This window comes from Scyliorhinus torazame, chromosome 1, assembly GCF_047496885.1.
Source record: "Scyliorhinus torazame isolate Kashiwa2021f chromosome 1, sScyTor2.1, whole genome shotgun sequence".
NCBI classification, from domain to species: domain Eukaryota; kingdom Metazoa; phylum Chordata; class Chondrichthyes; order Carcharhiniformes; family Scyliorhinidae; genus Scyliorhinus; species Scyliorhinus torazame.
The window spans coordinates 38,973,657-38,999,787 of NC_092707.1; the positions used below are offsets into that span (position 1 = coordinate 38,973,657).

Consider the following 26,131-nt stretch of genomic DNA (forward strand, 5'->3'; position numbering starts at 1 on the left):
GTTGACTGAATAGTTTAATTGTTCCTGAATGCAGGATTAATGATGATTTAGCAATGATTGTTAATGCAGAGGGGCTTTGTGTAACTTTTCAGGGAAGGGGATTGAGCAGGCTACCAAAACTGCTGAGTAACTAACTCATCAATTGAAAATCTTGCAGCAAAGCATTTAGGTCAAATTCCTTTTTCTATTGCTCCATCCTTAACTTCAAACTTTTGTTCCTTGTCCAGTGAGGACTGCTACTTACACTTTGCTGCATCCAAATGTGATGACTGTCTTTGTGGCATTACTATAATTGTGGGACATAATGTAGGGAGACCCAGGCCCATTTATTTTTATTTAAATAATCTTGTGGTGCACTCAGTAATCATTTTGGTGTTCAATAGATTTGATTATGAATGTGTAGCTCAGCTGTGGGTAGGAGTATCATGACCCACATGTGTAGGGGATCTTATTTGTCCCCCAACACCCATCATGTTGTCGGTACGTTCATATGTTGGTGTGATGGTTGTGTTTTGCAGAATAAATCATTGTGACATCTTCCTAGGTACCTTGCACAAACGTGCATGATTGTACTTCTGTTAGTGGACACTAGCTGGAAATCAATGTAGGCAGATTTAAAATCATCACTAATGTGTTTCTATATAATGTTTTAAATATATTTTAGATGCCGTGCTCATTTCCCGACATGGAGAAGGTCACTCGTACGTTAAGGAAGCTTCAGGTGCATCTCCAGGTACATTTTATGACTATATTCATTATTCTTTGGGAACTTTAGAATATTGTATTCTGTAACATATTTCCAAAAGTTTAGTTTCGATAATCAAAGTCTGGAGCTTAAATTTCTTAAGTCATCTATTCTTGATGCCTGTAATAACATAAAACACGAGTTACAATTAAATATTACACACCATATTTGAGATGAGACATGTGTTATGTTCCATGTATTTTTAATTATTCTGTAATGTGTTATGGGCCAGGGTTTAGAGAACCCCAAAGTGTATCATGGAGTTCACCTGACCCACAACTTTTAATAGATTGTGGTATGGGGAGCACATGGCCCACTCTACAGGTGTAGTACAGCAGAAATGGAAAAGTATTTTTAAAGCAAAACAATGTTATTCTATGAACTCAAGTTCACCTTTTTAAAACATACAGTGAACATCTTAGCAACCATCAATTCAAATACAACCCCCAAAGATACAACACTAAGTAATCCTTAATAACTTTCCAAACAACATCCAGAAAACAAAAGAAACACCTTTTAACAGAAGCACATTAGGTTTACATTCACTACTGAGAACATTTATAATTCTGAATTCACCAAATGATCAAGAGATAGTCTTTTCATGGCAGAGAGAACAACAGTACACCTGCTCTGTCTGGCTTCAGCTGAAAACAAAACTAAACACACCCTGCAGCAAACAACCTAAAATGAAAGTAAAAAAGCTGACAGACAGCCCAACTCTACCCACTCTCTGACATCACTGCAGTAATAAGCACCCATTTCTTAAAGGTACTCTCACTACAGATATTTATATACATACCCATTTAGAAACACCCATTTCTGAAAGGTACTCTCACATGACAAATGTTAACAATTTTAACATGATAAAATTCACTTTTGTAAATAAACGTTTGAACAAAATAATTAACATTATGTGCAAAGAAAACCTATCCCTGGACCACACAAGGCTGCTGGAGGGTGGATGGGACAAGTCTTTCATTCGGACTTTGATGGTAGTGCCCGGATTGCGGCAATATTAATTCATAAAAGGGTTCCGTTTTCTGCCGCTAAAACCTTGGCCGATCTCAATGGTAGACATGTTAATCTCTCTGGCAGGCACTCCAGTAGTTCTGCTTAACATCTATGCTCCAAACTGGGACAAGATGAATTTTATTAATAATTTGCTGGCCTCCCACCCCAATTTGGATTCGAATCAGCTTATTTTGGGTGGGGACTTGTTTTCTGAATCCTAGTCTGGGTCATTCCACGCCCAAATCTCTGACTTCATCAGAAGAGGCCAGAGCTTTGTTGTTTTTCATGGAACAGATTGGAGGGGGGGGGGGGGGGAGGGGCGCAGGTAGATCCTTGGTGCTTTTTGCACCCAGGTGATAACGATTTTTTTCACATGTGCACCAGGTATACTCGTAGATCAACTTTTTTTGTGGTGAATAGGCCTCTTTTCCCTTTTGTAATGGTGGCTGGTTACTCAGCGATAGGATTTTGGATCATGCCTTGTACTTTGTTGATTTGGCACGAGAGTCGGGTCCCTTCCAGCGTCTGCCATGGAACTTGGACACGACATTATTAGCAGACAAAACATTTTGTGAACAATGCCCACTGCCATTGGGAAATACACAATATGTAATAAAAGTGAGTCAATATCACCTTCTACGCTGTGAGAATGCCTTAAGATGGTCCTCAGGGGGAGATTGTCTCCTACATAGAGCACAGGGCAGAGCAGCAGAGGCTGGTGGACCCCATTCTTGAGGTGGAGCACCAGTACTCATTTGTCCCAACTCCGGAGTTGTTGGCAAGTAGGAAAAAGCTGCAGACCCAATTCGATCTATTGTCAATGGACAGAGCAGTGGGCCAGCTGCGATGCTCGAGGGGTATGTTTTATGAATACGGGAAGAAGGCCAGTTGCTTCTTAGCACACCAGCTGAAGCAACAGGCAGCTTCCTGGGAGATCGTACAGACTTGGAACTCGAGCGGCACTCTGATTTCCCCCCCCTCCTCAGGTCAATGCTGTTTTTGAATCGTTCTATTGGGGTTTCTATAGTTCGGAGCCCCCAACTGGGGGATCGTTCATCACTGACTTTTTGGTCAGCTTATCCATCCCAGCTGTGGAGTGGGAGAGGAGCGAGGAGTTGGAATACCTTTTGGGCTCAGAGGAAATTATGAAATGCATTGGACTAACGCAGACTGGCAAAACCCCTGGCCTGGAAGGCTTCCCCATTGAATTTTATAAGAAGTTTACAGAGCAGTTTGTACCTTTAATTCTGGATATGTCACTGTCTCTGCTCATTTTTGACTTGGTAATAGAACCGCTTGCTATAGCGCTGAGGTCCTCTGTTAAGTGGAGGGTGATAGATCGGGGAGGGATGGAGCATCTGGGGGCGAGATTCTCCGACCACCCGCTGGGTCGGAGAATCGCCGGGGGTTGGCGTGAATCCCACCCCCGCCAGTTGCCAAATTCTCCACCACCAGATATTCGGCGTGGGCGGGCTCCGGGGTCCTGGGGGGGGGCGCGGGGTGATCTGGCCCCAGGGGGTACCCCCACGGTGGCCTGGCCCGCGATCGGGGCCCACCGATCCGCGGGCGGGCCTGTGCTGTGGGGGCACTCTTTCCCTTCCGCCTTCGCCACGGTCTCCACCATGGCGGAGGCGGAAGAGACTCTCTCCACTGCGCATGCGCGGGAATGTCGTCAGCGGCCGCTGACGCTCCCGCGCATGCGCCGCCCGGAGATGTCATTTCCGCGCCAGCTGGCAGGGCACCAAAGGCCTTTTCCGCTAGCTGGCGGGGCGGAAATTCGTCCGGCGCCGGCCTAGCCCCTTAAGGTTGGGGTTCGGCCCCCAAAGATGCGGAGCATTCTGCACCTTTGGGGCGGCGCGATGCCCGACTGATTTGCGCCGTTTTGGACGCCAGTCGGCGGACATCGCGCCGATACCGGAGAATTTCGCCCCAGGTCTCTCTTTATGCAGATGACCTACTTCTCTATATTATGTGCCGAGCACCCTTTGTGGATGAGATAATGAAGCTGCTTAGGAGTTTTGGCTCCTTCTCTGGGCACAGGTTGAACTCGGACAAGAGCGAATGCTTCCCGGTCAACCCCCCCACCCCTGGGGGGGAGGGGAGCCTGAAGGGAATTAACTATTTTCTGATAGGTAAAAAGGCTTGTGCAACATAAGTTCTGAATGTTTCATGTTTGAATATTTGTGTATGCCAGGGAATGCAATTTTGTGCTATTAAGACTGGTTTCTGTTGGTTTTCTGCTGACTTTGTTTTATTCATATTCTGAACAATAGTGCCTTCATATTGCTATGGTGCTTATTTCGACCTTGATCTTGATTACTGGTACAGCTTATTTCTTAATGTGAAACTAACTTTGAAATTCTGTTCATTAGAACAATAACTTGTTCATTTTGTCAGCAAAAGTTTTGTTTTTATCTCTGTAGCGCACAAAGACTCACGAGAGACGAATAGAGATGAAGTCGATGAGGCTTTATTAAGCGTGACTTGTTCCCCGCAGTTCAGTAGCAGACTGGCCTGCGGGGGAGAACTCCTGGTTCTTATACTCCGCCTTCAGGGCGGAGCTAGAGGTCAACAGCCAACCAGGACCCGGGATCTGTCAGCCAATTACATCACGGCTTCACAGTCCCACATGACCCCCTAATGCATACTACCACAATCTCGAATTAGTTTGTGCATGTGTAAGGCTTTTGTGCTTCTGTTGAAGTTATGTGTTTTGTCATGGCCTGAGGTTATGAGTACTGAAATCCTTATTTTAAAATGGGTATTAAAACTGGGCTTTAATATTTACATTAAAATAGCCTTTTTACCTGTCAGAAAATAGTTAATTCCCTTTGGAGCCCAACTGGTGAAGCTACCTTTCGCCTTGCCAAGGCTAGCTTTTGTTAGCTGGGGGTCTTGATGGCCCAAAATTGGGCTTGTTTCATAAATCAAATTATACTAGTCTGGTTGATGCTGTCATGTCCAACATACAGAGGTGAGATAACCTTCCCATGTTCTTGGTAGGCAGGGTTCAGACTATTAAAATGAACGTACTTCCAAGATTATTATTTTATTTTTGGTGACCCCCATCTTTCTCCCCACGTACTTTTTTCTCAAAGTCAATAAATTAATGTCATTGTTTATTTGGGTGGATAAGGCTCCAACGATCCGTGGGACTGTGTTCCAAAGCGAGGCAGTCAAGGGAGCAGATAAGCTTGGCTCTACCCAGTTTACAATTTTACTATTGGCCAGCCAATATTCTAAAGCTATTGTGGTTCAGTGATCATGGTTCCTTATGGGGACAAATGGAGGTGAGCTCCTGCACGGTTTCTATCTTTGGTGCAAGAGTAACTTTATTGTTGCCTTTCTCTCCGGTAAAGTTTTCCCTGAATCCAGTGGTGGTGTCCACCCTGGAATCTGGAAGAGGTCCAGGCAGCATTTTACGCCCAGTTCCATGTCTTCACCAGTCCCCGTGTCAATAATCACCTTTTTCTGGCAGCGGGTAAGTCATGAAAAAGGAAGGGTTTGGCGAGGTTTGGTGACCTAGTGGAGTGGAGGTTTGCCAGTTTTAAAGAGCTGACGGAGAAATTCCAGCTGAAGAGAAAATGCTGGAAAATCTCAGCAGGTCTGGCAGCATCTGTCGGGAGAGAAAAGAGCTAATGATGGCAAAGGGTCATCTGGACTCAAAACGTTAGCTCTTTTCTCTCCCTACAGACGCTGCCAGACGTGCTGAGATTTTCCAGCGTTTTCTCTTTGGTTTCAGATTCCAGCATCCGCAGTAATTTGCTTTTATCCAGAAATTCCAATTGACTGGTTCGAATCTTTTCAAATACTTGCAGATTCGTGGGGTGGGATTCTCCATTTGGCGACGCTGAAATTGCGAATCGCGATTGTACGCAGAATAGCTTCAAATGCCGAAATCGCGATCGGCACCGGTTTGATGCCAAATCGGGATGCTCCGGCACCCCGTAAATGGCCTAAATGCGTCGCTCGCCACGCAGGGTAAAGGTACAGTGGGCATATCATTAGCGGGCCTGACAACCTATTCATCGGGGCCTCCGAGATTCACCGCCTCTGATGGGCCCTGTTCCCGGCGGCATGGTTCACTAGTGCTCTCAAAAATCATTAACCTGGTGTCGTGGCTGCTGAGCGAGAGAGAGAGGATGTAGGAAATGGCGTGGAGTGACTGCCGGCTGCTGGCCCGGACACCGGCCGCGCTGACTGCAGCAGGGGGGCTCCTGCCAAGCTGGGGGAGGGGGGTGGGAACAGGCCGGGCAGCCGGGGTCCCCCCCACAGGACTGGGGCGCTACCCGGGCACCGACTGCCATTATGGTGGGCATCTTTCTACGCACCCACTGACCACCCACCCTGGCACCTGGTTGTACACAGTGACACCAGATGTATGGGTGTGCCAACACCCGCACCCGACCACCTGCCAGAGCGCGCCCCTGCCCCCAAACACCCCACCACCCACAGCGGCCAGGAGTGTGATCGAGCGGTGCTTCAGCATCCTGAAGATGTGTTTAAGGTGCCTGGACTGCTCTGGAGGGCCCCTCCAGTACGAGGCTGAGAGAGTCGCCCGCATCATGGTGGCCTGCTGCATCCTCCACAACATCGCGCGGCAGAGGGGCAATATGCTGGAGGATGAGGAAGAGGAAGGGCAGGCCTTGTTCGATGGAGGGGGATGTGGGGGAGGGGGACGATGAGCAGGACATGGGGCCTGGGCAGTCATGGGAGGCCTCACAACGTCATCGGCCAGGGTCAGCGCACACAGGACGCTCTGATCACCTCCAGGTTCACCGACTAGGAGGGAGAGGGTGGGGAGGGATGTTGGGAGCCAGGGGCACGGACACCACATCCCAGACCCACATCCCCTCACCTCTCACACCGCCAAACCACCCGCTTGCACACTCCTCCGTTATACATACCTGCGGCGCTACAAGTTGGGGCACTGGGTTGGCAGTGACAGCGGGTCTGTTCCATGGGATGGAGGATGATGGCAATCCGCTCTGCGATGAGCTCCGGTGCTCACATCGTCTGACAATGTCTGACTCATGCCCACAGTAGCACCTTCCAGCTGTGTGATCCCTGGGCGAGCTGGCCAGTCCATCGCAGTCCTGTCGAATCCCTGGGCTGGGGGTGCTGGGGCCAGTCAGGCACGTTGGGGGTGATGGAGGGTGGAGAGCATGAACCTCCCACAGGGCCTGCACTGATGTCCCGCCGTGGCGATGGTGCTAGCCCATTTAAAGTAGCTGAATCAGTGCAGCTGTTTTTCCTATCGTAAAACGCCACTGTTTCCACACCAGCGCCGGCACTTGTCTCAAAATCGGAGATTCCAGACCGTGATTTTTCACGCGAGGCGTGAGAAGGGCCCTCGTACTGGAGGGGCCCTCCAGAGCAGTCCAGGCACCTTAAACACATCTTTTCCTGAGCACCACCCTGAGCCCGGAGACAGGTTCTGCTTGGGTGGAAGTCTCCTACTCCGCCCAAGCCTCGGCTTCGTTAGATGATCTCATGTCTTTCTTACAATTGGAGAAGGTTAAGTACGCCATTAGAGGGTTGGTAGAAGGGTTCTATCGAAAGTGGCAGCCATACATTTCCTTTTTTAAGAAGCTAGTCACTGTCAGCTGTTAGAGAGTTTCTTTTTTTGGGGGGGTTTAAGTTAATATGTGCTTTTGCTTGTTAATCGTTCTTTGATTGTGTAACTTTGGTTCATTGTTTTGTATGATTTTGTTTATTATAAAAACATTTTATTAAACATATTTAAAAAGAAAGATAAAACCTATCCCTTAAATGTTTATTCCATTTTTAGAGGATGTGTGTGTGTGTGAGCGTTGCGGGGGGGGGGGGGCGCGAATCACGTTCATATGTTTTGGCCCTGTCCAAAGCTAGGGGAGTACTGGAAGGAGGTGTTTAGGGTAATTTCCAAGGTGGTGCGTGTGAAACTGGACCCGGGACCCCAGGAGGCCATATTCGGGGTGTCGGACCAGCCAGGGTTGGAAAGGGGAGCGGAGGCAGATATCAAAGCCTTCGCCTCGTTGATCGCCCGAAGGCGGATCCTGCTGGGATGGAGAGCAGCCTCTCCACCCAGTGCCCTGGCGTGGTGGGGGGGACCTGTTGGAATACTTGACCCTTGAGAAGGTTAAGTTCGAACTGAGGGGAAGCTCGGTGGGGTTCTACAAGTCATGGGCACTATTTATTATGCACTTTCAAGAACTGGATAACATCGAACATTAGTTGGGGGGCGGGAGGGAGGGGGGGCTGTGTAGATTAAGGGTGACTGTGGGTAATCCCTGATTCCTTTTTGTCATTTGTTTATGTAAACATGTGGGCTGAGGTTTGGGGGTTGGTGGGCGGATGGGATCGTTGTTATTATGGGGATTGACATATCTTGCTGACTATTGTTTATTGTTGATGGGTGTAAATGTGGGAGAAAATGTGAAAAAGGAGGAGAATTTTTTAAAAAAAATAAATAAATAAATGTTTATTCCATTTTAAAATTTGACCATGTGGGCCATGTAGATCACAAAAAGGCTTTGGTAAGCCAGGAGGTGATTAACTCGCTGCAAAATACCCAGCCTTTGACTTTGTTTTGTGGCACAGTATTTATATTGTTGGCTCAGTTATGATTTTGGTAAGGATGTTTGTTGATGGTTGGGCATTCGGTAATAGTAATGCCATTGAATGCCAAGGTTTGACTCTCTTATTGGAGAAGGTCATAACGTACCACTTGTGCGGAACCAAAATTACTTGTTACTTATTACTCCAACCTAAAGTCAGGAGGTTTGTGGTACCCTACCTTCCGACCAGAAGCCTGGGTTGAAGTCCAACACCAGGGCTTGTTGGCTGCAGAGGGAGCATTCATACTGCAATTCAATGGGCTAATAATCAGCTCGGGAGTCTTTCCACCATTTCCCACTATTCCCCAATTAGAAAAAGAGGTGAGTGAAGAAATGCAAAAAGAAAACTCCAGCCTGAACATTGTCCAGATCTTGCTTTGCGTGGGCACAGACTGTTTCATTATCTGAGGAGTTGAAAATGGAACTGAACATTGTTCACTGGTATTGGATTTTACGTTCTCACCCTCCATCTGTATTTTAAATTCAACCATACTTGGCTCCCGCCTTCCGAGAGGATCCCTAACTGTGAGATCAGTAATTTTTCCTGTCTCATTACACAGGACCACATCTAGGATGACTTTCTCCCTCGTAGATTCCATTACATACTGTTCGAGGAAACTATCGCAGATACATTCAATGAACTCCTCCTCAAGGCTGCCTTGACGAACCTGGTTTGGCCAATCGATATGTAGATTAAAATTGCCCATGATAATTGGCATGCATCAGTTATTTCTTTGTTTATTGTCTGTCCCACCGTGATATTATTATTTGGTGGCCTATAGACTACGCCTATCAATTACCTTTTCTCCTTACTATTTCTCCTTTTCACCTATATGGATTCTACCTTTTCCTCCATAGAACCTATATCATCTCTCACTACAGCCCTGATGTCATCCTTAAATATCAGAGCGCCATCACCTCCCTTACCTTCCTGCCTGTCCTTCCGAATAGTCTGGTTCCCCATAATATTTAACTCCCAGTCATGACCATCCTGCAACCATGGCTGGGATTCCCCTATGCCGCGCTGGGTTGGAGAATCCCCGGGGTAGGCGCAAATCCCGCCCTTCGCTCCGACGCCGTCACCCCAATACTCTGAACTGCGAAAAAGCCTGCCGAAGGGAATTGTGCCTCGCAGAATCGCGAGAATCGGCGCGACGTGCTGGTCCCTGGGCCTGCTGCAAATCTCTGGCCTGGATGGGCTGAAGTCCCACCGGCATAAATGAAAGTACCTTTTTAACGGCGTTAACCAGTCGTGCTGGCTGACGCCGGTGAACGAGGAGGCAGAGGTCGATGTGGGGCGGCTGCCACAGAAGAGACAGCACGGCCGAGGCTGGGGGGGGGGGGGGGGGGGGGGGTGGTTGCGGTTGTCGGATGTCCCCCAGGGCCGGAGGTGTGTGGTGGGGTCGTGGGGGGGATGCCGGGGAGGGGATCGGGATGCCGGGCTGGGTATCGGGGGTGCCAGGCTGGGGAGTGCCGGGGATTGGGGATGCCAGGATGGGGAGTGGCAGGGAGGGGATAAGGGGTGCCGGGCTGGGGATCGGGGGTGCCGGGCTGGGGAGTTCCAGGGAGGGTGTCTGGGGGCGTTTGCGGGGGGTGTGGGGGTGGGGGGGGGGGGATGCTTGCCTAGCTAGGTGCCAGCTGGCAACAATGGCAACCATGAAGCCCATGGAACCTGGCTGCGGAAGGGAGTATGTACAATGATGATATGTCGTCTACCCCCACCCCCTGCAGACCGTTATGCTTGGCCATCACCCAGCATTGTTGGCTGCCGTGGCGGGGCCTCTGTCCTGCATGTAGCCCTATGGAATCTGGAGCAGGGACGTGCCAGTGAGGCGGCGGAGGCTGCCGCAGAGGAGCGTGCTGCAGAAGGGCAGGTGGCAGCCGCCCAGGCTAGAGGGCCGCCCGCCCAACAGGACGATGAGGAGGAGGATGAGGAGGAGGAGGTGGTGGGTGTGCCACGGTGACAGAGGCGCCCGATGAGGCCTCATGTGTACCGGCGCCGCACGTCGTACCAGGATCTCACGGACCAGGCCTGCAGGAGGAGACTCAGGATGAGCCTGGAAACCGTCGGCCATATCTGCCACCTGATGGCACACCTGGCACCGCATGGGACAGGGGAAGGGGGGGGAGACACCCTCTCCCTTTGGCCGTCAAGGTGACGGTCGCCCTGAACCCTTATGCCACGGGGTCGTTCCAGTCACCGACTTGTCCGGCATCTCCCAGGTGTCGGTGCACCAATTCATTCGTGCAGTGCCTGATGCCCTGTATGACATTGCGGACCGCTACATCCAGTTCCCTGTGGACCACGCCCACCAGGATGCCCGGGCAGCATGCTTCGCTGCAGTGGCCAGGATCTCCATGGAACAGGGGGCGATCGATGGGGTGCACGTCGCCCTGCGGCCACCAGCGGATAACAGGGCCATGTTCATGAACAGGAAGGGGGCCTACTCCTTGAACATTCTGGTGGTCTGTGAAGACCCTGCACGCCTGCGCCTGGTACCCGGGCAGTGTGTATGACTCATTCATATCGGCCCAATCGTTCATCCCTGCCATGTTCGAGGGACACCTCCCCCACCCGGCTGTGGGGCTGGTTGCTGGGCGAGTGGTCACCCGTTGCGGTCGTGGCTGATGACGCCTATACGGAGGCCGCGGACCGACGCGGAGAACCACTACAACGATGCCCATGCAGCAACCAGAGGTGTGGTCGAGAGGTACTTTGGGCTGCTGAAGATGCACTTCAGGTGCCTAGACCGCTCTGGAGGGGCTGTCCAGTACCCGTCGGATAGGGTCGGCCGCATCGTTGTGGTCTGCTGCGTCCTGCACAATATAGCCCAGCAGAGCGGCGATGTGCTGGAGGCAGAGGAAGGGGAGGGGGATGGGGAGCAACACGACGAAGGGCAGGCCTCCCCAGATGAGGAGGATGTGGAGGGGGCGTGCAATGTGTGGAACAGACAGTTTGGACAAGGATGGGAGGATGCCCACTGATACCAGCGGGCACGAGTTGATAGCCGCACGGTTTCACAGACTGAGGGGGGGGGGAGGGCAGGATTTGTTGAGCATGCTCACGGACAGCACAGTACGCCACAACCCCACCACACGCACCCTGCCCACCACCAGCCACCCTCACCCCGCCCACCACCGACCACCCGCATGCGCACCACCCCTCCATTGCACATCCACCTGCGGCACAATGGGCAGGGCTCACACGATCGCCAGTGGAAGCGGGTCTATTGCGCGGATCCTTCGTCTGGCCCATTCAAGTCGCCTGCCCGGGGGTGGGATGGCGAGGGCGACCCGGTGGGGTGGGGTGCGGACGCCACACTCACCTGAGCTATACGTCCGATCACCCCTCACGCACACTGGCGCTCACCTCACATTGGACAGAGCACAGAGGCAGCTTCCTTAGGTGTAAAAGTGACTTTAATTACAAACAGTTCATACACGTGCCCTAGCCCCTATAACTAGTCTGTGCCCTGCACTCATGCCAACTTATTCAGTGTCTAATTTTCTGGCCTTACAGGCCCAATGACTACGTCTAAGTGCTTCCCCAGATGGTGAAGCAGAACTGGAGGAGGACTCCTGTGATTCCTGCCCTGTGACTAGGGTCCTCTTTGTCGGTCGTTTCCTGGGGCAGCCTGGCTTGGATGGGTCAGGCTGCGGCTTGGGCAACCGGGATGGCATGGTGCCAGTCTGTTCTGCCCGTTGCCCACCAGATGCACCTGGGACGGAAGGGGGGGGAAGTCCGAGGTATCGCGGTGTTCCGAGATCTCACCTGCAGGGGGACCCGGAACGCGTCCCAGCACCACCTCCTCCCTCGGTGTGCCCGATGGCCCCTGGGGCTCTCCACGCGTTGGGGATGTGAATGGATCCAACATCCGAGGCACCCCTGGCACCTGGCGCTGCCAGTCCTGGAGGCCCGCCCTGGTATTGACAAGGGTCTGTAAGTTTGCAGCCATGGAGCTCAGGGAGTTGGCCATCCCTGTCTGTGTCTGGGCGACGCCGGACAGCACCTGGGCAATGGCACCGATGCACTCAGCGATGGCCTGCCGAGACTGGGCCATGGCCTGCTGGCACTGCGCCATGGCCTGCTGAGACTGGGCCATGGCATTGAGCGTCCCTGCGATCTGCAGCTGGCTCTGGCTCATGGCTTCCTGTGAGAGGTCAGCGATGTCCTGGGCCACGGATGCCGCCTGCACGGAAAGCCCCAGGCCTTGCATACTGCTCCCCATGTCTGACACCGTCGTCCCCATTGCCCCCACTGCGGACGCCACCTGTGCGGTTTCGGCCTGTGTAGCACGCATGACCGGCACCACTCCCTACTTCTGCACGCGGGTGGACTCCTCCGCCTGTGTCTACAGCTGCTGCAAGCCAGCCGTCACCCCCTCCATTTGTCCCAGGGTCTCTGACTGCATCGGGTCTATGGGTGGGTGTGGGAACTCCAGGAACCTGGACCCATCTGGGCGGTAGCTGGTTGCTGGGGCTGGTCTGCCCTCCGACCGTTCGGCCCCTCGGCTGCTCCTACCTCCACCTGCTGTACCAGGATGGCTGTGTGGTGCGCACCAGTGAGTGTACCAGAAGCCTCATCGCTAAAGTGCCCAACCGAGGTGAGTATCTCTGCAATGGTGGAGGGTGTAGGAGATAGCAGTGGCATTATAGCGAGGTCCTCATCGGACCCGAAGTCCGGGCTCCCCTGGGGTGGTGTGTCCTGACCGTACGTCCCCTGCATTTGGGTGTCCTGTCTGTCCGTCCCCTGTGTCTGGGTGTCCTGGGTGGATATGCCCTCTGTCTGAAATGAAATTAAATGAAAACCACTTATTGTCATAAGTAGGCTTCAAATGAAGTTACTGTGAAAAGCCCCTAGTCGTCACATTCCGGCGCCTGTTCGGGGAGGCTGGTATGGGAATTGAACCCGCGCTGCTTGGTCTGCCTGGTCTGCTTTAAAAGCCAGCTATTTAGCCCCTCTGGTGTCCTGGGTGAATGTATCCAGTGTCTCGGTGTTCTGGGTGGATGTGTCCTGTGTCTCGGTGTCCTGGGTGGTTGTGTCCTGTGTGTCACTGGGTCGACTGGGACAGGGGCCTGTTGGTGTGGCTGCCCTCCCCATCGTTGGATGTGGCCCTACGGTGCTGGCGCACTGGCACTAGATGGGGGCGGCGTACGCCTGATGGTCTGGGTCTATCCCTGGCTTCTGGGCGCCCCGGCACTGGATGTGGGCGGGGTGCACCTGATGGTCCGTATCTATCCCTGGCTTGTGGGGGCCCTGGCACGTCCTGGGGGCGGTCGGCATCAGCAGGGACCGGCCTGCATGGGTGGGTGCAGCAGGGGCTGTGCTGCCCCATCCTTGGGGGGGGGGGGGGCACAGTGGGGGGTACTCACCCCGGCTGCCCTGACTAGGTCATTGACCTTCTTGTGGCATTGGCTGCCTGTCCTGGCTGTGACGGCCACGGTGTTGACAGCCTCTGCCACCTCCCTCACAGGTGGTGGCTGGTGTCTGTTGCGACCCTGCGGCCGTGTCTGGGGTACAGGGCCACCCTCCTGTGCTCCTGGAACCTCGCGCTGCGCGGCAGGCGGCCAACTTCCCGCTTTGCTGTCTCTCCGCCGGTGGCGTCTTTTGAAGAGCGATGCCTTTCCGGGTCGCCACTTCCGGGACCGCCGGAGTGGATCGCGCCGCTTTTGATGCCAGCATCCGGTCATTGCCGCGATATCGGAGAATCCCGGCCCATGTCTCTCTAATGGCCACTAAAGCATACTCATTTGCGATGATTTGTGCTGTCAACTCATTGTTTTGAATGCTACAAGCATTCAGGTAAAGTGCCTTTATGATAGTTTTTGTACCTTTTTTGTGTGATCCTAACACGTCCATTAATAAAATCTCCTGAGTTTTTCTTCCCTTTAACCTTTTTCACAATTTTCCATGTACTTAAACACACCACCCCAAGTGCTAACGTGCTGCTTTGCTTTCCATTGACCATTATAGTGTCCATAGTTCTACCCTTCCCCCTCCCCCCCCCCACTTGCGAGTTTAATGTCCTTATAACCACTCATAGAATTTACAGTGCAGAAGGAGGCCATTCGGCCCATCGAGTCTGCACCGGTTCTTGGAAAGAGCACCCTACCCAAGGTCAACACCTCCACCCTATCCCAGTAACCCCACCCAACACTAAGGGCAATTTATCATGGCCAATCTACCTAACCTGCACATCTTTGGACTGTGGGAGGAAACCGGAGCACCCGGAGGAAACCCACGCACACACGGGGAGGATGTGCAAACTCCGCACAAACAGTGACCCAAGCCGGAATCGAACCTGGGACCCTGGAGCTGTGAAGCAATTGTGCTATCCACAATGCTACCGTGCTGCCCACTCAATTTATCCTTTCTGCTGGAACACTGGTCCCAGATCAGTTCAGGTGAAGACTGTCCCAATGGTACAGGTCCCCCCAGTTCCAATACTGATGCCAATTCTCCATGAAATGGAAACCCTCTTTCCCGCACCACTCCTTTAGCCACGTGTTTATTTCCCTAATTTTCTCATCCCTATGCCAATTCACACGTGGCTCGGGTAGTAATCCAGAGATTATAACCCTTGAGGACATGTTCTTTAATTTAGTTCCTAGTGTAATCACCCAAGGTAATCCCCCAACAGATCCTCTTTACTCGTCTTGCATATGTTGTTTGTCCGAATGTAGATCACAACAACTGGATCCTAACACTCGCCCCACTCTAATATCCTTTCAAGCCAGTCAGAGATGTCCCTCACCCTGGTACCGGGCAGACAACATACCCAACACCGGTCTTGAGCTTTTTTAATATTAGAGCTATGTTCAATAATAATAATAAGAATGGCTTATTGTCACAAGTAGGCTTCAATGAAGTTACTATGAAAAGCCCCTAGTCGCCACATTCCGGCTGTCATTTGAGAGTACCTTTAAGAAATGGGTGTTTATAAATGGGTATGTATACAAATATCTGTAGTGAGGGTACCTTTAAGAAATGGGTGTTTACCACTGCAGTGATGTCAGAGGGTGGGTGGAGTTGGGTTGTCTGTCCGCTTTTTACTTTTGTTTTAGGCTGTTTGCTGCAGGGTGTGTTTTAGTTTCGTTTTCAGAGCTGGATAGCTGCAGTCACAGCCAGAAGGTGTATGAGTTTCTCTTTGTAATCCAAAGACTGTAAATTGATCCTGGTGATTTCAAACTAATAACAGTAGTGACTTTAACCTGATGTGCTTCTGGTAAACGGTGTTTTAAGCCTTATGGATGTAAAAAGGAAAGCTTAAAGGATTGCTTAGTGTTGTATTCTTTGGGGGTTGTATTTGAATTAATGGTTGCTAAGATGTTCACTGTATGTTTAAAAAGGTGAATTTGAGTTCACAGAATAAACATTGTTTTGCTTTAAAAAATACTTTTCCATTTCTGCTGTACCACACCTGTAGAGTGGGCCGTGTGCGCCCCATACCACAATCTATTAACAGTTGTGGGTCAGGTGAACTCCTGATACACTTTGGGATTTTTTAAATCCTGGCCCATAACACGGCGCTTAGCAAAACAATTGGGGAGTGTTCCATCACATTCCTGACTTGAGCCTTGTCGGTGGTGGAGAGACTTTGGGGAGGTATCAAAGTCCCAACCGCTGAACTGTTGTTGGTGCCACAATACGTCCAGTCCAGTTAGGTTTCCTGACAGCAGTAAATCCAGATTTTTGTTGGTGAGGAATTCAATAACAGTATCACCTTTGCACCATTGAACATCAAGGAGAAATGGTTAAGCCCTATCTTGTTAATGATGGTCATTGCCTGTCACTTGTGTGCACAAATGTTAATTACCATTTATAAATTCAAACCTAAATGTTATGCAGATCTCACTGCATCTGGACATGGACTACTTTTGTATTTGAAGAGTTGTAAATGGTGCTGAAGCAATCAGCCAAAATTCCTAGTTCTGACCTTCTGGTGGAAAGGAAGTCATCAGTGAAATAGCTGAAGCTGGTTTGGCCTGTAACGCGGCCTGAGAATTCCTTCAACAATGTCCTATGGCTGAGATGATTGGCACCCAACAACCACAACCATTCTCTTTTGTGCTGGGATAGACACTAACCAGTGGACATTTTTCTCCTTGATTTCCCTTGATGTCAGTTGTGTACGGTCTGCTTAATGACACAATCTGTCAAATGCTGTTTGCTGTCAAGGAAACCACTTTCATCCCACCTCCAGAATTCAGCCTTTTCATGCATTTTTTTATTAAACATTTTATTGAGACAGTTATGATTTTATAATAACAGAAAATACACCAAAAAAATGCAAACATAATTCAGTACACAACACCCCCTCCAATCACCAACCATACAGCCAATATGGCTTAGACACACATGTCCCCATTCCTACCATCACCTTTTGCTGATCCCGCCTGAACTAAACTAAACTAACTCTCCTACCACCCCCCCCCCCCCCCCCCCCCGGTTCCCTAACCACCCCCCCACCCCCCCCCCGCTATTGTATCTGCTAACAGTTAAAGAAGCCGATAAACGGCCGTCACCTCTGAACAAAGAAATTAATTTTCTCAAGCTTGAGAAATCCGGCCATGTTGCTAACCCATACCCTGATTTCAGGGGCTCTGAGTCCCTCCAGGATAATAGGATCCGTCTCCGGGCTACTAAGGAGGCAAAGGCCAAAACGTCAGCCTCTCTCGCACCGTGGACTCCCAGGTTTTCCGATACGCCAAAAAATTGCCACCTCTGGACTCGAGGCCACCATCGCTTTTAACACCATGGACATGACATCAGCAAATCCCTGCCAGAATCCCCAAAGCTTCAGGCATGACAAAAACATGGGCCCTCCCGCATACCTCGCACACCTGTCCTCTATCCCAAAAAACCTGCTCATCTGGGCCACCGTCATGTGTGCCCAGTGAACCACCTTAAATTGTATCAGGCTGAGCCTGGCACATGATGAGGACGTGTTGACTCTCTGCAGAGCAAGCTCCCATAGACCCACCTCGAGCTCCTTACCCAGCGCATCTTCCCACTTGTGCTTTACCTCCCTTATCTGGGTTCCCTCTCACTCCATGAACTATTTATAAATTTCCGAGACCTTCCCTTCCCCCCCCTACCGTTTTTTTTTAGAAAAAATTCATTGAGGCATTTATAATTTTAACATTTTAACACTCTAAACAACAGAGTGGTCCAACACATGCAAGAACCCCACAGCAACATACCCAACGTCCCCCCCACCCCAACTCCTAGCTATCCATATATTAGATTCCCTGCCCTTATTCTTCACTTCCATGCCTCCCCTCCCCCTCCTCCCCCATTCCCCGCCCCCACACCTCCTGCTGACGGTCAGTTTCCTTTCAGAAGTCGACCTCCGAGCAAACCCCTGTAATGAACCCCTTAAGGCAAACTTAATCTTTTCTAGCCTAAGAAACCCTGCCATGTCACTGACCCACACCCCTGACTTTGGAGGCTCCGAGTCCCTCCATCCCAGCAAAATCCATCTCCGGACCACCAGGGAGGCAAAGGTCAAAATGTCGGCCTCTCCTCTCCCCTGGGCTCCCGGATCTTCTGACACTCCAAATATTGCCACCTCTGGACTCAGAGTCACCCTCCCTTCCAGGACCTCTGACATGACTTATGAGAATCCCTGCCAAAATCCCCTCAGTTTCGGACAAGCCCAAAACATATGTACATGGTTCGCCGGACTTCCCCCGCACCGCCCATATCTGTCCTCCACCTCCTCAAAAAACCTACTCACCTTGGCCACAGTCATATGAGCCCTGTGGACCACCTTGAACTGGATCAGGCTGAGCCTGGCACACAACGAGGATGCATTAACTGTCCTCAGGGTTATCTCCTACAGCCTGACTTCTAACTCCCCTCCCAACTCTTCCTCTTCACCTCCCCGATTGAGACCCCTTCCCACTCCATCAGTTCCTTATATATTTCCGAGACCCTCACCCCCTCCCCCCCAACAACTGTTTTAGACATCACCTTATCCTGTAGTCCCCTTAGAGGGAAGCGAGGGAAGCTTGGAGCTTGCCTCCGGACAAAATCCCATACCTGCAGGTTCCGGAATCTGTTCCCACCTGGTCACAAACTCCTCCTCTAGCTCCTCCAGGCTCAGGAAACCCTCCTCAATGAAGAGATTCCCAAATCTCTCAATCCTTGCACGTTGTCACCTCTTAAAGCCCCCGTCAGCCCCCGCCGGAGCAAACCTGTGATTATCACAGATTGGTGACCATACCGACACCCCCTCCAGTCTCATGTGTTGCCTCCATTACCCCCACACTCTCAGGGCTGCCACTACCACTGGACCTGTGGGGTAACGAGCCGGTAAGAACGGCAGAGGTGCTGTTAACAGAGCCTTCAGACTCGTGCCCTTGCAAGATGCCGCCTCCACTCGCTCCCTCACCCCTCTCCCACTACCCATTTCCTAATCATTGTAATATTGGCCACCCAGTAATAGTTAATAAAGTTCAGAAGGGCCAAGCCCCCCTCACCGCGCCTCTGCTCCAGAAGGACCTTCTTCACCTCAGGACTTTCCTGGCCCATATAAAACCCGAGATCGCCGCGTTCATTTAACCTAAAAAATGCCTTGGAGATGAAGATTGGGAGACATTGAAACACAAACAGCAATCTCGGGCGGACTGTCATTTTCACAGTCTGTACCCTCCCCGCCAATGACAGTGGGAGCACGTCTCACCTACGGAAGCCCCCTTACATTTGCTCAATCACCCTGCCCAAGTTTAGTTTATGCAGCTGACCCCAGTCCCTTGCCACGTAAATCCCTAAAACTCCTTCCCATCACTTTGAACAGCATGTCCGCCAGTTTCCAATCCTGCCCCTTGCCTGGATTGCATAAACCTCACTCTTGCCCATATTCAGTTTTAACCTGAGAACCGGCCAAATTCTTCCTGTATTCCCATAATTCTTGCGATTCCCCCCCAGCAGGTCTGTTATATAAAGGAGTAAGTCATTTGCGTAGAGTGAGATCCTACGTTCCACCCCCCTCTCACTATCCCCCGCCAAATGTTCGATGTCCTCAGCGGCATTGCTAAAGGCTCTATGGCAGGACAAACAGTAGTGGGGAGAGTGGACACCCCTGCCTTGTCCAAACCTTCCCAAAACATCCCACAGGTACTTCCACTCCACCCGATCAAAGGCCTTTTCTGCGTCCATGGCCACCACCAGCTCGACCTCACGCCCCTCCGCAGACATCATTATTACATTTAGGAACCGCCTAATGTTGGACGTCAGGTGTCATCCCTTCACAAATCCCGTCTCAGCCTTTTCATTCATATCAGGACCACAGCTGTAATGAATCTGGAACTGAGTAGCCTGATAGAACCTGAACTGAGTGTCGGCGAGTAGTTTATTGCTGAGGTGTGGCTTGATAGCACTGTTGATGACACCTTCCATTCTTAGCTGAGAGTAGAGAGTAGGGGAAGTGGTGGCATAGTGGTATTGTCACTGGACTAGTAAACCTGAAACCCAGGGTTATGCTCTCTGGACCAAGGTTCAAATCCTGCCACTGCAGATGGTGAAATTTGAATTCAATAAAAATCTGGAATTAAAAGTCAATGAAATCATTGATGATTGTCGTAAAAATCCATCTGGTCCTTTGGGAAAGGAAATCTTATCTACATTAGCCTACTCCCAATTATCAATAAAGTGATGAAAGATCTCATCAAAACTGCTATTAAGCAGATCTTCCTCACCAATAATCTGTTTAGTGATGCTCAGATAATGTTATGTTAATGTCAAGAAAACCTCTCGCTAATAAACACCTACCCTCGACTGATGAATCGGAACTCCTCGATGTTGACCATCACTTGGGGCGGCACGGTGACACAGTGGTTAGCACAGCTGCCTCATAGTTCCAGGGTCCCAGGTTCAATTCCGACCTCGGATGACTGTCTGTGTGGAACGCGCACGTCCTCCCCGTGTCTGCGTGGGTTTCCTCCGGATGCTCTGGTTTCCTCCCACAATCCAAAGATGTGCAGGTTAGGTGAATTGGCCATGATAAATTGCCCCTTTGTGTCCAAAAGGTTAGGTGGGGTTACTGGGTTACAGGGATAGGGTGGAGGCATGGGATTGGGTAGGGTGCTCTTTTCAAGGGCTAGTGCAGACTCGATGGGCCAAATGGCCTACTTCCCTGTAGATTCTATAATTCTATGAAATGCTGTGGGTTGTAAGGGCACAGAATATATTCAAAGTGGGGGACTTTAATATCCATCATTGTGTTGTGGGCAACACCACTGTGCTAAATTGGGTAGATGCAGAACAGATCAAGCAGCTGCAAATTGCACCTCAATGAGGTGCAGAACTGTTTTAAACCGCAATATGCAACATCATGGCTCGTCATATCCCTCACTCTACCATTATTATTAAGCCAGGCAACCAATCCTGGGTCAATATAGAGTTCAGGACAGCATGTCAGGAGCATGACAAGACATATTTAAAATTGAGATGTCATCTTGGTGAAGGACCAAACGTATGCTAAACAGCAGAAGCAGCATCCCACAACTTTGATCAGATCAAAGGTCTGTACTTTTGTCACACTCATACTTGATTGGTGGTGGGCAATTAAATAACTAAACAAATGAGGATGTTCCACTAACAATGCCATTCCATATTATGGGGAACCCAGCACATCAGTGCAAATCACAAGGCTGCAGCTTTTTGTAGCTAGAAGTGTAGAGCTGATGATCCATCTTGGACCCTTCCTGAGGCTCCCAGCATCAAAGGTTCCAATCTTCGGCAAATTTGTTTTACTCTACGTGAAATCAAGATATGACCAAGCACACTGAATTTGGCTGTTGCACTAAAGACCTGTGCCCAAGTCAGGCTGTTTCAGCAGTTACAACAAAGACAAACTCAGCAGGTCTTTCAGCATCTGTGGAGAGAGGAATGCAGTTTATGTTTCGAGTCCATTGACCCTCTACAGAATGTGATGAATTATATACTTGGGGCATGCTCGGAGCACAGAAAAACACACTATTGAATGGCCATTTGGGTAGATTGGGGGCCTCAGCGGGGAATTCGCGGCCGAGGCAGCACTTAGTCCCATTTTCTGCACTGAGGTGTTTCACTCGCTTCAACTTCTCAGTACAGAGAGAGATCGGGGATCTCGACCTCCTGACACAACCCCTGAACTCCAACTCATCAACAAGGGCTCCCCTCAGGCCCCTGCCCCCCCCAACCCCCTGCAGCCGCACAGGGCACCCCCCGCGCCCAATTCGCATGTAGGGGAAAATTCCAGCCTAGCACGCCAGTAGTGCCACCTGGGCACCTTGGCAGTGCCAGAGCACCACCCTGCCCAAAGGGCAAGCATCTGAGGGTCTCCTATCCCCTGGGAGACCCTAATGAGTGCCAGTCTTTCTGGTCCCTGTTTGTGGAGACCTGCACTGAACGGCGCTCGCCCGAGATCTCCAAGGCGAAGGAGTTAGATCCCACGCCTTGGATAGATCTCAGGAAAGCATATTAGAGCTCGTCTCACTCTAATATGCAGATTTACCAAAAGATGATCCTGCCCACAATAGGCGGAATTCATGTCACGACGTCTCACAAGATCGTGTTGGATCTCGCAAGGCATAGCAAGCCAGTTAGATCCCGGAAGAGGGATCACCCAGCATCTACCAGTCGCGTTGCGCTGTGCTGTCTTTTGGTGTAATGCGACTGGTCGATCTCGCCCTATGAAAGGTGGATGGGGCGGAATGGAAAGTCAGTGATACTGTGGAGCTAAGGAGAGATTGGCAAATATATTCTGGACATGAGACAAAGGGGCTGTTAATGGTGTCATTCGGGACTGAAGAGTGCTCTGACCTCTATTTTCCTATTAACACATTCTGCTATCCTACCTTTTGCCACTACTAACCCTCAGTCCAGTTGTTACCTGCATGATATCTGCAGGCAACAGAAGACTTTCAGCTTGCAGTGGTCATTAGTGCAGCTGTTAATATTGTGCTGGAGTAAATTACAATCATTTGCCGTTTTAAATTCCTGCACTTTAACAGGGTCAGAATTATAAGGTGCAATGGACATCTGACAACATTGTATATGGGGACATGGAGTGATGCCATGCCTTCAGCATTGCAAATTCTAATTCCAAACAGATTATTTGTATAAATGTTTCTGTTTCCTTTGGTACTGAATAAAGATCTGAAGATGTCTGCATTGGAAATTAAGCTGGCCTTTATGGTGTATAGATATTAGAGAATCGTTTGAATACTGCAGGTTAAGGATATTAGTAAAAGACAATTTATGATATTCACTTTGTTTTTACAGCTGAAAGTTTAATTATGTCTTTTCCAGGTATGTTATATATTTTTTGTCTTGAGTGATGTGGTGGAGCAGCAGGTTTGGTTCTAAATTTATTCAAATGCAGAGCAGTAGGAAGGAATGTTGCATCTTTGCAAGCCAAGTTTCTGATCACAGCTGCACCATCATGGGGAGAGTACTTTGCCATGGAGAAACATTAATTGCATTGTAAAGGGCCTAAATTATGTCCTGTAAAGGACTTTTGTCAACTGTTACAACTCTTCCTCAGATAATTGGATAATGTCCTCTTTATTAATATTTTAAGTACTGACTTAAAATTGATGATTTTTGTAAATATTACTTTTCTTCCATTTTTTTCTTGGAATAATAGTCAAATTACAAACAGTGGGTCAAATCATGAACACATTGTAGCACAGAATAGAAAATCCTTTGGAATCAATCAAACCTATATTTGACCAAAGCAGATTTATGGAAATGATACACACTGAGAGCAGAGCTCATAAGTAACCATGAGAAGGATATTTGTAGACTTCAGTTAAAGATTTATTTTGATTCATCATTGGTGTAGGGGGTGCAGGGTTTCTTTATCAGTTCAGAATTTATCTGGAATGGGCAACGAAAAATTCAATTTACTAATATGAGTCGTTAGTTCAACAGGATTTGAGATGTTTTGAAGACAGGTATTATGCGGATAGATCTATATTACTGTCTGCCCTGTCTCAACGTATCTACTCTTGAAACATGCATTTGTCATCCTCAGACTCTATTATTTCAATGTTCTGGCCAGCCTCCCAGCTCCCACCTGCAATCAACTTGAGCTTACCAAAATCCTTCTGTTATCTTTCTCCTTGGGAACTATCTGAGGCTGAGGCTGAACTAAACTGTTTGCAACCTGAGTGTTATATTTAACCCTGAGATGAGTTCTGACCCTATCCACACCCCTGCAAAACATCGCCCAATTTTAACCCAGCTGCCGCTTTTCCACTGCTGAAATTCTCACACATGCCTTTGTTACTGTTAGGCTTGACTATTCCTATGCAATTCTAGCTGACCCATTCACATTCTACCCTGCCTAAACTTAAGTCCATCCCAAGCTCTGCTGCCCATAGCCTTGCTTGCACTGAGCCCCATTCACACATCACTCTTATGTTCACTGACCCACTCCTGGTCAAGCAGCGCTTCATTTCTAAAATTCTTATCCTCATTTTCAACTTCCTCCATGGCCTTGCCACTCCCCATTTCTGTAATTGCCTCCAGCCCCACATCCCTCAGAATATCTGTACTTCTCTAAACCTGGCTTCTTGAGCACCCACGATTTTAATTGCTTCTGCATTGAATCATAGAATTTACAGTGAATTTACACCAAGTCTTCACCGGCCCTTGGAAAGAGCACCCCACCCAAGCCCACATCTCCACCCTATCCCTGTAACCCAGTAACCCTACCCAACCTTTTTGGACACTAGGGGCAATTTGGCATGGTCAATCCACCTAACCTGCACATCTTTGGACTGTGGGAGGAAACCGGAGCACCCGGAGGAAACCCACACAGACACGGGGAGAACGTGCAGACTCCACACAGACAGTGACCCAAGCTGGGAATCGAACCAGGGACCCTGGAGCTGTGAAGCAACTGTGCTAACCACTGTGCTACCGTGCCACCCGAAGCCACAGAATACCTCATTGTTGGCCTCGCCTTTAGTTGCCAAGGCTCTAAGTCCGGAATTCTCTCCATAACCTCCCTGCGTCTTTACTTATCTTTCTTTCTTTAAGACAGTTTTAAAATCTGTCTCACCAAGATTTTTTTCTCTCCCAACCTCTGCCTACAGTTTTAGCCCATTTATATATTTTAACACTATTCTACAAGCATCTGTATTCTATGGCTCTTGAGTTTATCTTGAGTTGCACAGAAAAAGTATTTGTGTTTCAGAGTTGACAAGAGTTGAAAGGAGCTTTGCTATCAAAACAATGATCTCCAATTCAGAGTGATCAAATGAATCCAACTGTAAACTTGTGCAAAATTGGCCCAGCAGTAGGTTGTAATTAACCTTTCTGCAGGCATTGTACCATTGTTGCTTTGAATACATGTCAGTGCACTCAGTGATTCTTGTCATGATATCCACATCAGCATATCATGATGCAATCACACACACACTGATGGACAGGCAGTTGGACCAACCAGCACACACATAACATCGTAGCCAATCACCAGTGAGAGCACACGCACTATGAAATGGAACACCACAGTTCCTGCTCATTCTACCAGGAGATAGCTCAGAGCACAGAGCTCACAGCGCGCCACTCAGACATAGACCATGTGCTGAGTGCCTCACTAAGATAGTGATAGGGCTGGGTCCACAGGTTAGCTGGTGAAGCACGTACCCAAGCCGGCAGTTAGTTGTTACCGTTGATTGGACAATAAAACAGAGTTGTACCATCTGCAGCCGTGTTGGATCATTTGTGCATCAGAACACCCAACACGACATGATACCAGTAGTGGACGCGAACCAGCGACTGTGAGACCTACCTGCACCCTTTCAGAAATCCGCCATCCTGCTCCATGGACAACATCAGCCCGCTGCAGCCGCTCCGAATCGCTGGTAATCTCGGCGTGGACTGGAAGCTGTTTAAACAGCACTTCCAGCTATTCCTCGAAGCCGCAGACAGGGAGAATGCATCGGACACCAGGAAGATCGCCCTCCTCCTCTCCACGGCAGGGCAACACGCCATCCACATCTATAACTCCCTGGCATTCGCGGAGGGCGAGGACAAAACAAAATATAAGATGGTGCTTCTGAAGTTTGATGAACACTTCAGCGTGGAAGTCAATGAGAGCTTTGAGATGTACCTATGCCAGCAGCGCCTGCAGGGTAAGGATGAGCTTTCCAATCTTACCTAACACACCTCCGTATCCTCGCGCAGTCCTGCGGCTATGAGGCCACCTCCGACTCCATGATACGGGATCAGATAGTTTTTGGGGTCATCTCGGACACCCTACACCAGCAGCTCCTTAAAATAAAGTGCCTCACCCTAGCGACTGCCATCGAGACCTGCGTCCTCCATGAGAACGCGACCAGCCGGTACTCCCAAATCCAGGCGGCTGAAACGGCACGGCACGGGTCCCACGAGGTGGAGCGGGTCCAGTCGATCGAGTTCCTCCCGGCCCGCGGCCCGGACGAGGGCGGCCATTTTGTTGCCTTTCCGAGGCCTCCCGCGCTTGTACGCGCCAAAAGAGGGGACGTTGACGCAGAGGAACGTGATGCGCAGGTGCGCTCTACGCAGGACCACACCGCGCATGCGCGGTGGTGCACCGAACGCCATGACGTCACGACGTGCGGCATCTGTGGCTCCGCCCACTTAAAGCGGCAATGTCCGGCCAAAGCGCGACAATGCCTTCGATGTGGCAGGATGGGCCACTATGCTGCCTGCTGTCGAACAGCTCAACCTGCCAACTCCCAACAATTCCGCCAGCCTCGCAGGGACGTGCAGGCGATTCAGCCCCCCTACACTGAG

General features: G+C 50.1%; 1 long non-coding RNA gene across 1 annotated transcript in view; it reads left to right on the forward strand.

Moving 5' to 3' along the window:
- The first annotated feature begins 668 nt into the window (after positions 1–668).
- LOC140429387 (uncharacterized) overlaps positions 669–26,131 on the forward strand; it is an 86,454-nt gene continuing 60,991 nt past the window's right edge. Inside the window, exons 1-2 of the long non-coding RNA XR_011949072.1 lie at positions 669–733; positions 22,628–22,654. This is a non-coding gene — a long non-coding RNA (uncharacterized lncRNA). The remainder of the gene's footprint in view (positions 734–22,627; positions 22,655–26,131) is intronic.